The sequence below is a fragment of the Homalodisca vitripennis genome, chromosome 3, assembly GCF_021130785.1.
Source record: "Homalodisca vitripennis isolate AUS2020 chromosome 3, UT_GWSS_2.1, whole genome shotgun sequence".
In the NCBI taxonomy this organism is placed as follows: domain Eukaryota; kingdom Metazoa; phylum Arthropoda; class Insecta; order Hemiptera; family Cicadellidae; genus Homalodisca; species Homalodisca vitripennis.
The window spans coordinates 27,948,476-27,962,380 of NC_060209.1; positions in this window are offsets into that span (position 1 = coordinate 27,948,476).

The following is a 13,905-nucleotide window of genomic DNA, read 5'->3' on the forward strand; positions in this document are numbered from 1 at the left end:
TACAGGATACAATGTCATTGCACCACATTGTAATATGTCCGTTGTCTATAATTGGCGTTAAAAATTACCAAAGAGTTCTACTTAGAGATTTTATTTGTCTTGGGTTATCTATGAAACAGAAATAGAAAAACCCGATTCTACACGGGATACAAAAGCGTCCTTCCGTTACTACCTCATGTTTCAATCACAGCAACAATGCGAATTCATACAATAAAATTATTGATATATAACTTGTATGAAAATCGCTGTTATTATAACTAGTTTTAATAACATTATTTACCTCTTCAGGCTAATCATGTTTTAGTACAGCTCGCCTCTTCTACACGTTATCCTTATCCTTCGTTTTCTTCCATCACTGTTCCTTCATTATCCTCCAAAAAAATTTGACTTTTAATAGTTGTATGTGGTACCTACTAATTTCAAGGGGAAAACAAAGAATGTTTTTAATTCAAAGAATTAAAAATTATTTATATTTGCATGTATGTTTAAATTGTTATAAAATGAGTTAAGTAGTTTTACAATTTTAGTTTTGTTTGAAACTTAAGAAAATATATGTAGCGTTTCCAAATAAAGTTTTAATATAAATAGAATAAACGTGTTGGGGAAAATAAAGCTCAAACAAAAAATACAAGCTTTTTCCGGGAGAAGCATAACAATCATTGTTGCCGCTTTTTCATAATAGTAGAGGATAATGGAGATCAATCTAAGTGGTTTTAGTATAAATCTGATTTCTGTCGGTTTGTTCCATTGATCACAGCACGCAAGATAGACCCAGAGGGTTGAAATTGCTGTGAAATTCTCTACCTTTACTACCTGTACATCCATTTTTATTTGATGAACATTGGTACAAATAGACAAGGAAGCCTAACTCCTGTCTAGCACTGGTTACACTAGCCTATTACGTTAGCGACGAAAAAACAAGATAAACAAATTAGTAAACTGAGTACATAGTGAGTGTTAATCGTATGATATTTTTCTGTAACATCAATAAGTGTGGTGAAGTTACTTGATTTTATTTGCTGGTTTCATATAAAACTTCAATATATTATCTGCAATGTTATCTCCATAGCAAGCTAAAATGGTAACAGGCTTTTTGGTGCGTTTTGTTGACTGCGACTACCAACTAAAAATGGGATAGACACGAAGTATAGACCTCGTGTAAGGTTATTCTAACTGTTATTACCTTACTTTCTTGTCTGTTAAGAACATATATTTATCGATTGTAAGCTTATTTTGTAAATATTTAGAGTTTTAAAATTTTAAACACGGCTCAGAACTCCATAACAGTTTTATAATTTGGAATTACCTATATGTACAGGTATGTTTTTACTCATAATAGTGTTTGCATATGCCTACAGACATTGGTACATTATTCATTATAAAATAAATTAGATACACAATTTTAAATAAAAAATGCAAAAACCATATTAAAAATACCTCGGAGTAAGTTTCCAGGGCTGCAGTTGGTATATGAAAAGCAATGGGGCTAAAGCACGGTGCCCACTGCGACCGGCCCGCTCAGCCCAGCCCGGACCGGCCTTTTTGTGAAGTCGAAATACACGCAATCAAATGGACACCCGACAAATGCGACCGGACCAGCCTTTTATACTCTGTCAAAATGCATACGATCAAATGGACAACTGCGACCGGTCCTGGCTGGAATGCTTCATGATAAAGACCAAAATGACACGTTATAGAAATTTTAAGCAGTTTAATATGGAACTTGCGGTTTTAAGATGGTTAACATATCAATATAATTGAATATATTTAAAATCAACTAATTTAATACCAAACCAAGTACATTTTAGAAATAACTTTGAATGTTATTAAAACCAATTTAATCTTATAAGAGTTCAAGATTATTGGAGTTTTAAAACTTTTACAAGTGCTACAAGTTTATTAAACTTCCAAGTTGCTAGAATAAAACTACAATAGCAAGTGGTTTGTTTTTTTTTTCTAAATGTAAATATTTCTTCAAAACTTAATGGAAAAATGTATTTGTTACTTGCATATAGGCAAACACATTATTTTGAATAAAAGGGCAAAATGAAATCACACAAAACACGAAATAATATATTCTGAAATAAATATCTGTATTCTGTTTTATATTATTCAGAATATAAATATTCTTTTTTATTCTGAAATTTATGACAGACTAAAAAGAGTCACTTGTGTTAATCTTGATTAGGTCTAAGTTAGTTATCAAGGGTGATTGGCGTACCTTTATATCAATATTTTCATTGGCACAATAATATAAGTATTTATAATATTTACAATATAATTTGACACTATTCTGTACAACATGTGTATACAAATGAATAAAGAATATTGTGAATTTGAATTTGAAGGTAACACAGGCAGAAGTGCTAAGAGGCTATTATATTCTTGAAATGAGATTCTGCCAGAGATAGAAAACTTACAGAATCAAGCTGGAATTTTCAGATACCAAGTGCTTCCTAAAATAGAAGCTTCCAAAGCTGAAAATGTACTCAAAAGTTTCAAAAAGCCAAAATGCATTTCCCTGTTGTAGACAGTAGATTGTCATGCTTACCTTTTGTATTTTTTATGCAGTTTTGACATCAAAATCCTCGTGTGAACCATAATCATTTAGCTCTTACTAAAACCATGATTTTTACGTAATCACTAGTATCATTTGTCATTCAGAATCTCCCACTTAATTTCTCACTGACCACACAAGAGCTTGATCAGCTTTCTCTATAAACTAATGCCATTTCTTACTATATTTTATGTTATTCACAACATCCAGTACCCTTAAACACAGTACAAAATCTACACTTCATTGTGAGCTTTTGGATCAAGGTATTTCTAATTTGTGCAGTTAAGTGCAAAGAAACTTAACAGATAGTTTACACTTTCAGGATCACAAATGTTGTAGACCTGTAGTAAGCCTTCTTCAGATAAATCCCAGCCCAAGGTCTACAGAAAGTAAAAACAACAACATGCACTTCACAATATAAGTTTATTTATTCAATTATACATTCATTTGTGGATTATTTAGTGAGCAAACAGGAAATTTAAAAAGATTTAGTGTACAAGCCAGATTTGGTGTATTTATTTTAAGTAAAATTGTATTCATACTGGTAAAAATCATTATTAACTTGTTCTACAACAAAAATAAATCTTAACATTTTAACAAGGCTTTATAAAATATAGTTCTCAAATATCAGAACTATATTAAATCAACATTTCCAGAGTCAAATAAATAATATTTAAATCCACCTGTCATTAATATTGATCCACACTATTCCATTTCATATGTTTTCCATTTATTCCACATCAAATTAATACTGTTATCAATGTTTAAATTTAAATAAACAACAATATAAATGTTATAGATATGTTTATAACCAGCACAGAAACAGACGACAGAAAAATACCATAAGCAGATAACTAAAAGTTATTAATGAGATTACATTGCATTGTTTACTTCATGAATAACTCTTAAATAGTAAATATTTCTTAACTAATAATAAAGTCTATGATTTGGTATTTTCATTAGGTCAAACCACTCCAGTGCAGTTTCTTGGTTGTGAGACAGCTCAAACTCTCCTCCTATATTGAATTCAAATAGAACTGGCAGGTAACGTTAAGCATTGAAACAATTCAACTTTTCTTTCTTCGTAATATTACATTATTTTCAAATCTTGACCTTAACCCACCAGTTCTATTTGAGTTCAGTGTAATCTTGTGCCAGCATCTGTACAAGAAGCACAATTGCTCACCTTTTATGCTGACATTGTTTAGTATTGGCTAGTGAAGCTTGAGTCAAGATAGCCAAACCTCTATAGGTTGTAGTTTAGGTTTGTTGTAATACCTATTCAACAAAGGAAATAAAAATATACCACATTCCAACTAAATATTTATTATATCAGTGGGTATGTAAAAGTATTTTTAATAAAGCATATTCAGTTTACTTTCGCAAAATAAATCAACAGTACACAAAATAATCTTAAAGTCAACAAATGATTTGGAAGACTATAAAAACCATCAATAACCATAAAAATGTCCATAAGCAACAAAAATACTGTTACAGTTTAGATAACAAAAATGTTCTGTGCATTCCCTTCTAAATTTGAATTTAAAATGTGTTATGTTATTGCCAAAATTGGAAAAAATTGATAATTATACGTAAAAGACAATTCAGTTGTAGGCAAAAAATATTATCAGATGGTCGAATATTAACACTCTATGACACAAGATTTTCCGCTTTTAATGTATTTTTCTGTAGTGTGGCAGAACACGTAGTTATTGGAGGACCTTTAGGATATATTTTCCTATCTTTCCCATGCACAAATATTACACTTTCAGTTGATCTTGAATATTTAGTTAACAAGTGGACGTTCATTTGTCATTTAGCAGGGTTTCTCCACCTGTTCATGTTATAGTGTAAAGTTTTAAAAGTTTGGACTTTTAAGTTGCTTTAATGGTTTTGGTGGCTTTCTGTTTTGAAGTTAACGTGAAATTAAAAAGAAATAAATTCATATCAGACATTGAATTATACAATTAGACAGCGAAAGTGCATCAAAGAAATTTGACATTGAATAATATGAAAGATATGAGGGTTCCCCATCTGTGTGTGTTGTGTTGCTAATCGTAACTGAGAATAAAATGGTATTTTAATGTATTTTATTTAATAATTTTACTTGCTCTAAAAACTAAAGTAAATATCTTTATACATAAACTATACTGTAATATAAAAAAGGTTTATTTTACTATTTTATTACCTTTTATTTTTAATACCAAACAAGCAAAAAAACAAAGTGAGGGAATCCCCGCTGCACATGGCAGTATGAAACTATTTTTATGCGTGTCACAGAGTGTAAATTAAGTTAATGAGGTAGATAACAAAAGCAATATACAATATAACAGATTTAAATTTGGTGATAAAACACTAAAAAATTGTAACCACTTGTTAATTGTATGCATATGAGTCATTGAGTTAAATTCATCACTAGTAAATGATCTCAAAAAGGTAAAACAACCAAAACCAGTCTGTCTGTCATTCAACATTTTCCTTGTTATGAAATCATCTGTTCCAATTATTATATGTTAAAAGTAAATTCTTGAGTTCTTCAATGGTTTAAAAACTACAATATCAAAGTAATACATGCTGTATCTGTTAACTAATATGGTTCATTTTCTAAATTTTGGGTATGTCGTGATTAATTTAACTCCTGCTTAATGGATTTACATGATTCTGAGGTTTAATTTTTTCCCCATAAAAGATAAAATAACAAAGTTTGTATTGTATTAAAAATTTAAATTTTACGTAAATATACAAAATTTTAAAACTCTGATGTAGCTTAATACATATTTTTATTAAAAAGTATATAAAAAATGTAATTTAAAAGATCTATTAATATAAAAAGGCATTTTAAATTAAAGTTGAAAAATCAATTATTTAGAAATACAAATTTTTTACTTACAAAGTAGTTTTATTCATTCTGTTGTCAAAACCAAAAACAGCAACATTAAGGGGGGTCGGGAGGTGAAATGGGTCAAAAATTACTTTTTTTGTGTTTTTATTGAATATTATTCTGCTTTTCATAGCGGTTAATTCAAGACCAATTTCATGAAAATCGGTCAAGTAGTTCTTGAATAAATTTTTTTTTTCTAAAGGCTGTACCTCAAATTTTTGGTGAGAGTTTCAGCATTGAGGAGACAGTATTTTATATTGTACTATAACTCTTTATGCAAAATAGAGCTCTATTACTGTTACGTTTTTTGCTATTGGTACAGTTGTTTGTCACCTGTTTTTTCTTTCATTACCTTGTTTGTTATTGTTTTCTTCTGTTTATAACCAAGAATAACATTTCAAATGTCACAGTTTATTTTCTGAAGTTCCTGGTGTTTTCTGTGTGTTAGAAGTTTTATTTCAAAGGTATTGCAATGCCTAGATTTTGTAACAAAGTCTTTAAAAGCGTCAGCAAGTAGGGAAGCCTAAAGTGGTGTTTGTAGATAGTGACTGTGTGAGAAGCCTAGAATCTAGGCCTAGTACACAAAGCCCAGAACCTAGGACTAGTGCACTAAGCCCAATTCCTCCAGAGCCTCAAAAGGAGAGTTTGTCTAGTAAGAAAATTAGTTCTTGTCTTGCAGATTACAATAAGTACTAAGGTAACTGTGGCACTAATGACATTGTAAATTTGCAAATTCTTCAAAACCTGCTTGAACAGAACCAAAGTGAATCGCTCAATAACATGATTTGGGCTCGTGTTCTCAAGCGAACTTTTGTCATGCTATCAACTCTAGAATTAGGGGTATATGATGCTATTGCTGTCTTCAACAAAGGCAATATAGTCAGATGCGAAGTGTTTGCTAAATTAGGGATTGTACCTGGGGTAAACTGTGTATATGTGCTTCAAGACATGGACATGCTACGCATCAAAAAAAGCGAATAAAGCCGTCGATGAAATAGAAAAAAAAGTGTCGAAGACAGACTACACTGGCAAAAAAGAGGCTACAAGACGACTATGACGCAGAGGAAGCAGACAATCCCTCATTTGGTGCAGAAATGCATTTATAAAGCAAGTTTAGTTGCTAAGCTAATGGATGTTCCAAATAAATGGCTTTTTCCGAAAATGAATTTTTTCGGTAAATAAGGAACATTATCTCCAAAACTATAAATGATAGATCAATAATTTTTTTTTATCTTGGAGAGGGCATTATTCTACACATTTTAACACATGGATTTAATAAAATTTCAATCAGAAAATTTTTTATTGCGACTAATTTATAAAAATTACTGGTAATTTTTAGAGTATTTTTTTTTTTAATTGCCAAAAATCCAAAAAATATTTTTTTACAAAAATCTTGTGTTAAAATATGTATATTGTTGTGCTTTATCAAGAAAAAAAAAAGTTCTAAGTGCTATCATTTATAGTTTTTTGGTAAATGTTCCTTAAAGTTTGAGAATTTAACATGGGCTTAAATGGAGCTCCCGACCCCCCTTAACAGACTGCATTATGCAACAGTAGTTCATTGGAAAAGCAAACAGCTGACAGTGAGTAAACAAACATCTGATTGGATTGTTGCAACCAAACACAAGCAACAAACAATCAATGCTATTCAACTTTTGATGTCTAGCAACAGCATGCCAGCCATTACTATCTGCAGAAAATGTTCAGGATATCTGCATTGTAAGGAAAATTATCCAAGCTCACCTTTCAGCACTCAATCCATAGGGTTATTTTAATTCAATCTAATCAAATGTGCATTCCGAATCTGTTTGTAGTTATCAATTTTTGACTTGATTTCAAAATGAAGAAAGGTAATAGCATTGCCAACAAAGAATAACTTAAATGAAACATGAAGAAACTATAATTCCTTGTAATATTGTAATAAAGTAATGTTACATTCCATTCCTGCAACATATACACTTCCCATGACGTGACCATACAATAAGAAGTTATTTACTGCAAATTAACGGAATTACAGATACAAGATAAAACTTCAAGGACTAATTGAAACAATAAATTAGTTTTGATGACTACAATTAATGGAAATCAGTCACAATGTAATACTAATGATTTTGTCAACAGATATTACTGCCATGATTTTTTGAACCAAATTCTACATTCAATATTTAGTACAAATTTAAAAAAACTAATTTTTTACAAATAAATTTACAGAACAGATAAGAGCCAAGCACAGATTTGTTTTACTGTTTTGTGATTTCTAGTTGTAGAAAACAATAAAATATAGAAAAAAAAAAAACATGTACTGCCTCCACGATCATACCAGCTACTCGCCAAATTAGTTTTATCCATTTCTTCTTCACTCCTGCAGCACTGTAATCTCTTTATACTAAGAAGTTGACACTTTCATGTATCTCCATATTTTTTTTATTCTATATTTTATTGTTTTTTACCAATGAATATTTCATCAAGCATTTATTTAAGACTGGCGCTTCCAGAAAATATTTTACAGATTCTCAAATAACCCAGCCTTCTGCCACAGGCTGTATCCCAGTATTCTAGAACTATATTAGCAAATTTGCAGTGTTTCAGTTATAAATTTATATTTAATTGATTTATAATCCAATTTTCATCACATTTTGTATTATGTTTTGAATAAACTGTACTATACACTAATGTACTAAAACAATTTTGAGAAATAATGAAATTTATTTTTAATTGATACAATGTATTATGAAATAACAATAGTAAAATAATTACCAGGGCATTTATATTGATTTTCCTTAAAATGCTATTTAATAATGAACATATATACAGAAAATCAAGTAAATACATACAAAAATACTTGCTATATAAGAATTTATTTTAAATACATTTCAATAACATATTTATAAACTGTTGTACAGGTTGTATACACCACCGCTATATTATATACTACTATTTACCACATAAAATACTCTTAACATACCCATGTGATAAACATCGCAATACAAAAATTAAAATTTGAGTAATTTTTTTTCTCAGCACAAAACACTTTGGACGTCTGGAGCGAAATGGTTAAAAACAATAATTTTTTGAAACGGTAAGCAGTTCAGTGATTCATTGATTTTGGCGAGAAGGAAATCAAACTCATTGTTGCTATGGAAACATTCTGAAGTACAAAGAAGGGAATTTTTTTAATGTACAGCTGCAGAGAATACTTTACTTTCTTCTCTGTGGTGTACGTCAGTTCCTACTTAATATTACTCTACTCGTACATTGTTACATCAATGGAATGAAATAGACCACACCTTTTCTTTCTTCTGAATATTATAAACAGTGACACATTTAGCACGATCAAAAAACAATATAAATTACTTGAAAACACAACTGTAAAAACTGTGTAAAACATATGATAACACTCAGAATGTGTCTACATTTTACATACTACATAAGGCACAAAAGACATGGAAGAAACAAATATTATGAAATATTAATAAAAATGTCAAACTTTGACTGCAGCTACAACAAAAACAATTAAATCAATAAAAAGAGAAAATACCGACTGATTCATAAATTAAAGTACATCAAACAATACTCAAAGTTTTAAAACTATATAAAATTATCAACTATTCCTTAAAATCTAAATAAAATTACTAAGGAAAATTCTATAAAGAAAAAATTATGAAAGACCGATGTTTGAAATCACTTCAACATTAACTTTACTCTTGAAGTCAGGTAAATTAAACTATTTCAGCCATAATCACAGATCAACAACGCTTCGCAACATACACAAGCGCATACAGGACGTATTCTAAGCAGTTACCTTATGCATCAAAATATAAGATATGTTAACACACACAAAACTTGTATAATATAAATATCTTGTAGTTAATTTTAGAAATGTCTTCCTTATATTTCCTTACAAAGACTGTTTTAACCCTTTTAGGACAATAAATTGTGTTATAACTTTTGAACTTAATACTTTTTTTATGAAAGGTGCACTGAAGAAGACAAAAGTGAAAATAATGAAATTGCAAATTTTATATACATAAATTATAAGTATAGATAGTACTAAAAAACATATTTTTTGTACCCTACCATTCATAATAAAATTGTCTACAATATAAAACTAGTTTAAAATAACGTGATTGGGGGTACAAAATAAAATAAATTTATAGTCTTTTCGTTTTAATTTGTTTGTTTACTTGTAGTTCATAAAAAAACAAAAAATAATTTTAGCATGGGAAACAATATTGTTTTACTTTTTTACGTTATTTTCTTTAAGAGTACTAAATTTTATGATGATTGGTTTGAAAATAAGGATAAAAAACAAACAACACAAACGACTGTCTGACGTTGTTGTTGTCTGAACAGCTTAAAGTGACATGATGTGTGACAGATGTTATGGAATAAAAAAGATGTAGATGACACATTATCATGACTGCATAAAATATTTGAGGAAAGGTCATAGAACAAATTTTAGCAGAGAGAATCATGATTTTACAATGTTTCCTGACTCATAATCAATAATACAAAAGCCGACTACAGATAGCTTGCTAGTTTTTTTAGGCAAGTCTAGTAAGCTACATATAAACTTCTTGGACAACATATTTTTGCGGGCCATAAATGACCTGCTTCTTTTTTTCGGCATGACTAGTGCGAACTACATAGTCTTCTTCGACAACATACTTTGCGGGCCATAAATAATCCACTCCTCTTTTTCAGCACGACTAGTGCAAGCTACATAGTCTTCTTCGATAATGTACTTTGCGGGCCATAAATAACCCGCTCCTCTTTTTCAGCATGACTAGTGCGAGCTACATAGTCTTCTTCGATAATGTACTTTGCGGGCCATAAATAATCCGCTCCTCTTTTTCAGCATGACTAGTGCGAGCTACATAGTCTTCTTCGATAATGTACTTTGCGGGCCATAAATAATCCACTCCTCTTTTTCAGCACGACTAGTGGGAGCTACATAGTCTTCTTCGATAATGTACTTTGCGGGCCATAAATAACCCGCTCCTCTTTTTCAGCATGACTAGTGCGAGCTACATAGTCTTCTTCGATAATGTACTTTGCGGGCCATAAATAACCCGCTCCTCTTTTTCAGCATGACTAGTGCAAGCCACATAGTCTTCTTCGATAATGTACTTTGCGGGCCATAAATAACCCGCTCCTCTTTTTTCAGCATGACTAGTGCAAGCACATAGTCTTCTTCGATAATGTACTTTGCGGGCCATAAATAACCCGCTCCTCTTTTTCAGCATGACTAGTGCGAGCTACATAGTCTTCTTCGACAACATACTTTGCGGGCCATAAATAATCCACTCCTCTTTTTCAGCACGACTAGTGCGAGCTACATAGTCTTCTTCGATAACGTACTTTGCGGGCCATAAATAATCCGCTCCTCTTTTTCAGCATGACTAGTGCGAGCCACATAGTCTTCTTCGATAATGTACTTTGCGGGCCATAAATAATCCACTCCTCTTTTTCAGCACGACTAGTGCGAGCTACATAGTCTTCTTCGATAATGTACTTTGCGGGCCATAAATAACCCGCTCCTCTTTTTCAGCATGACTAGTGCGAGCTACATAGTCTTCTTCGATAATGTACTTTGCGGGCCATAAATAACCCGCTCCTCTTTTTCAGCATGACTAGTGCAAGCCACATAGTCTTCTTCGATAATGTACTTTGCGGGCCATAAATAACCCGCTCCTCTTTTTCAGCATGACTAGTGCAAGCTACATAGTCTTCTTCGATAATGTACTTTGCGGGCCATAAATAACCCGCTCCTCTTTTTCAGCATGACTAGTGCGAGCTACATAGTCTTCTTCGACAACATACTTTGCGGGCCATAAATAATCCACTCCTCTTTTTCAGCACGACTAGTGCGAGCTACATAGTCTTCTTCGATAACGTACTTTGCGGGCCATAAATAATCCGCTCCTCTTTTTCAGCATGACTAGTGCGAGCTACATAGTCTTCTTCGATAATGTACTTTACAGGCCATAAATAATCCGCTCCTCTTTTTCGGCATGACTAGTGTAAGCCACATAGTCTTCTTCGATAACATACTTTGCGGGCCATAAATGACCTGCTCCTCTTTTTCAGCATGACTAGTGCAAGCTACATAGTCTTCTTCGATATCGTACTTTGCGAGCCATACTCATCCTAAAAGGGTTAAATAGTTTTATACACAATCTGACTTAACACAGAAAACAGAATGATTCATACGTTGAACTGAAACTACCATAAACATAAAGAACTAAAAAATTACCTTTATGTGAAATACTGATGTTAACTAAATTGTGATATATTAAATATAATTGCATTTTAGTAAAAGTATTTTAAACAAAAGTTCATTTAATTTTCATCAAAATATTTCAGTGTAATATTAACACCAAACTTGAAGGTTCAAAAGAATAATTCCTACACCCACAAAGATTTTACAATAGGTTATCTTTAAATAAACTTATAATGGCTACAATATATTAGGACTATGTTTTTAATTATTTATTAATTAATTAATAAAACCTTATGTATAACTTACTGTGTGACAAATTAATATGTTTATCACAGGAAAAGATGGTGGAAATACTACTTTACTTAACACAGTGTGTTGCAGAGCAGAAAGTACAGTTGTTTTCCACTGCTCTTAGCACCAAGTTAGACCATTTAAATAAACATAGGCCTGAAAGAGATTCAATACAAATAGGTATTTATTCATAAAAACCATTACTAATTCATATAACATTAAAATAAATTTCCAACAATACAGTACTACCATACACACACCAAACTACACAAACTTTTATAGTGAACTAATGCAATATTATACACATTATAACTTATTACATTTAATTAAGTGGAATGGAATCATTATACATTTGGAAAAGTATCAATAGACTAATTTTTGTTGTTGATTGGAACGGAAGCCTGATAATTTAAATAATGTTTAAAACGGAAATCGTTTTCATAAATATTTTACTCAGTGCAAATCAATGGATGCTTAGCTTTAAAGTGTCATTCACTGAATGATTGACACTCTTTCTGTTGTACCAGTTCTTTATTAATACAAATGGAGAATGTTTTCAAATCATTTCGGTGGAGGATCGTTTGACTTGGATGTAATTAATGTGACAAGGGTTTTCGACTCTTTGGCTATGGATATTAGTTGGGTATCATAAAAAAAGTAAAAATGGAAAATATGCCTCTTTTTATATGCTGAGGGCTAATTTTTGGAACATAATAAAACGATAAACTGTCATTACATTTTCTCACTCTACATCGAAAATATAATCTTTGGTCATACTAGAATTGTGATTGTGTTATTATTGAATACTTTGTTAAATATAAAACTACTACTCATTTAGAAAATATTTCTATAAAATATATTTAGGAAAAAACCAATTTATTTTGAATTATTAAAAAATGTATTATACTGTACAATAATTAATAGGTTTACTGTAGCAACATTTTATATATGATACAACTGTTACTTTTTTGATGATATGCATACATTTACCAAAAAATGACCGCCTATTTTACGATTTCCATTTTAACTAGCTGTCTATTCCTATCCTCAGGGTATAGTTAACAAATTATGTAAACTAGCTACAAACACTTTTAATGATAAAGTTAGGTAAAAATTAACTCAGGATTTTATCTGGGTTATAAAATACATTTACATCTACAAGGATCAATGTCTTGTGTTTAATTTATTATTACAAAACATGTACATTAAAACAATAATTTTACTGTATTAAACAAGCCACAGAGTTTGTTATAAAAACACAATCTTATTGTTACAATTTTCTTATTATTAAGGATTAAATTTTAAGTGATAGATTACATTTTGAATTTGGACACCACTTCAATGTTTTTTGTAGAGGTTTCAATGTATCTTAAGTGGTCTGTACAATTTATAACATATCCACGCATGAACATTTGAGAGCAAGTTTATTTTCTCAAGTTCAACATTGAATTAGTTCTACAAACCAATAGCACCAAATAGATTTTTGTCCAGCTTGCAGTCCAGTGAAACAATTCATCAAATTAAACAAGTCTGTGGATGACTGTACGATTATTGAACTGGCTCAAAACAGAGTGATTGACCAAATCAATCTAATCGATCTTCACGAGCATGCACGAGTGGGATACATGATACTGTATAATACAGATCTGAAATCAATTGCGCAAACAACAGGCAATGTAGGGAATAAAATGCATTGCAGTATAGCATCGTGACACTCTTCTGTAGACACTGAATTAAAGACGTACAATCAAGTCAGAAATCTCTTTGTTCAACTTTAGGTAAGTTTTATATTACTGGGCTCAATACATTAAAATTTACTAAATAACTACCTATGGCGTACACTTATAAAAGCTACATTTTGTATAGATTTCCTTCAATTCTAAGACTATATATCCGATATCCTTGGAAAATGTTCAAAAAGAAGATTATGGTTATGGCTATATTTTTTAGTGT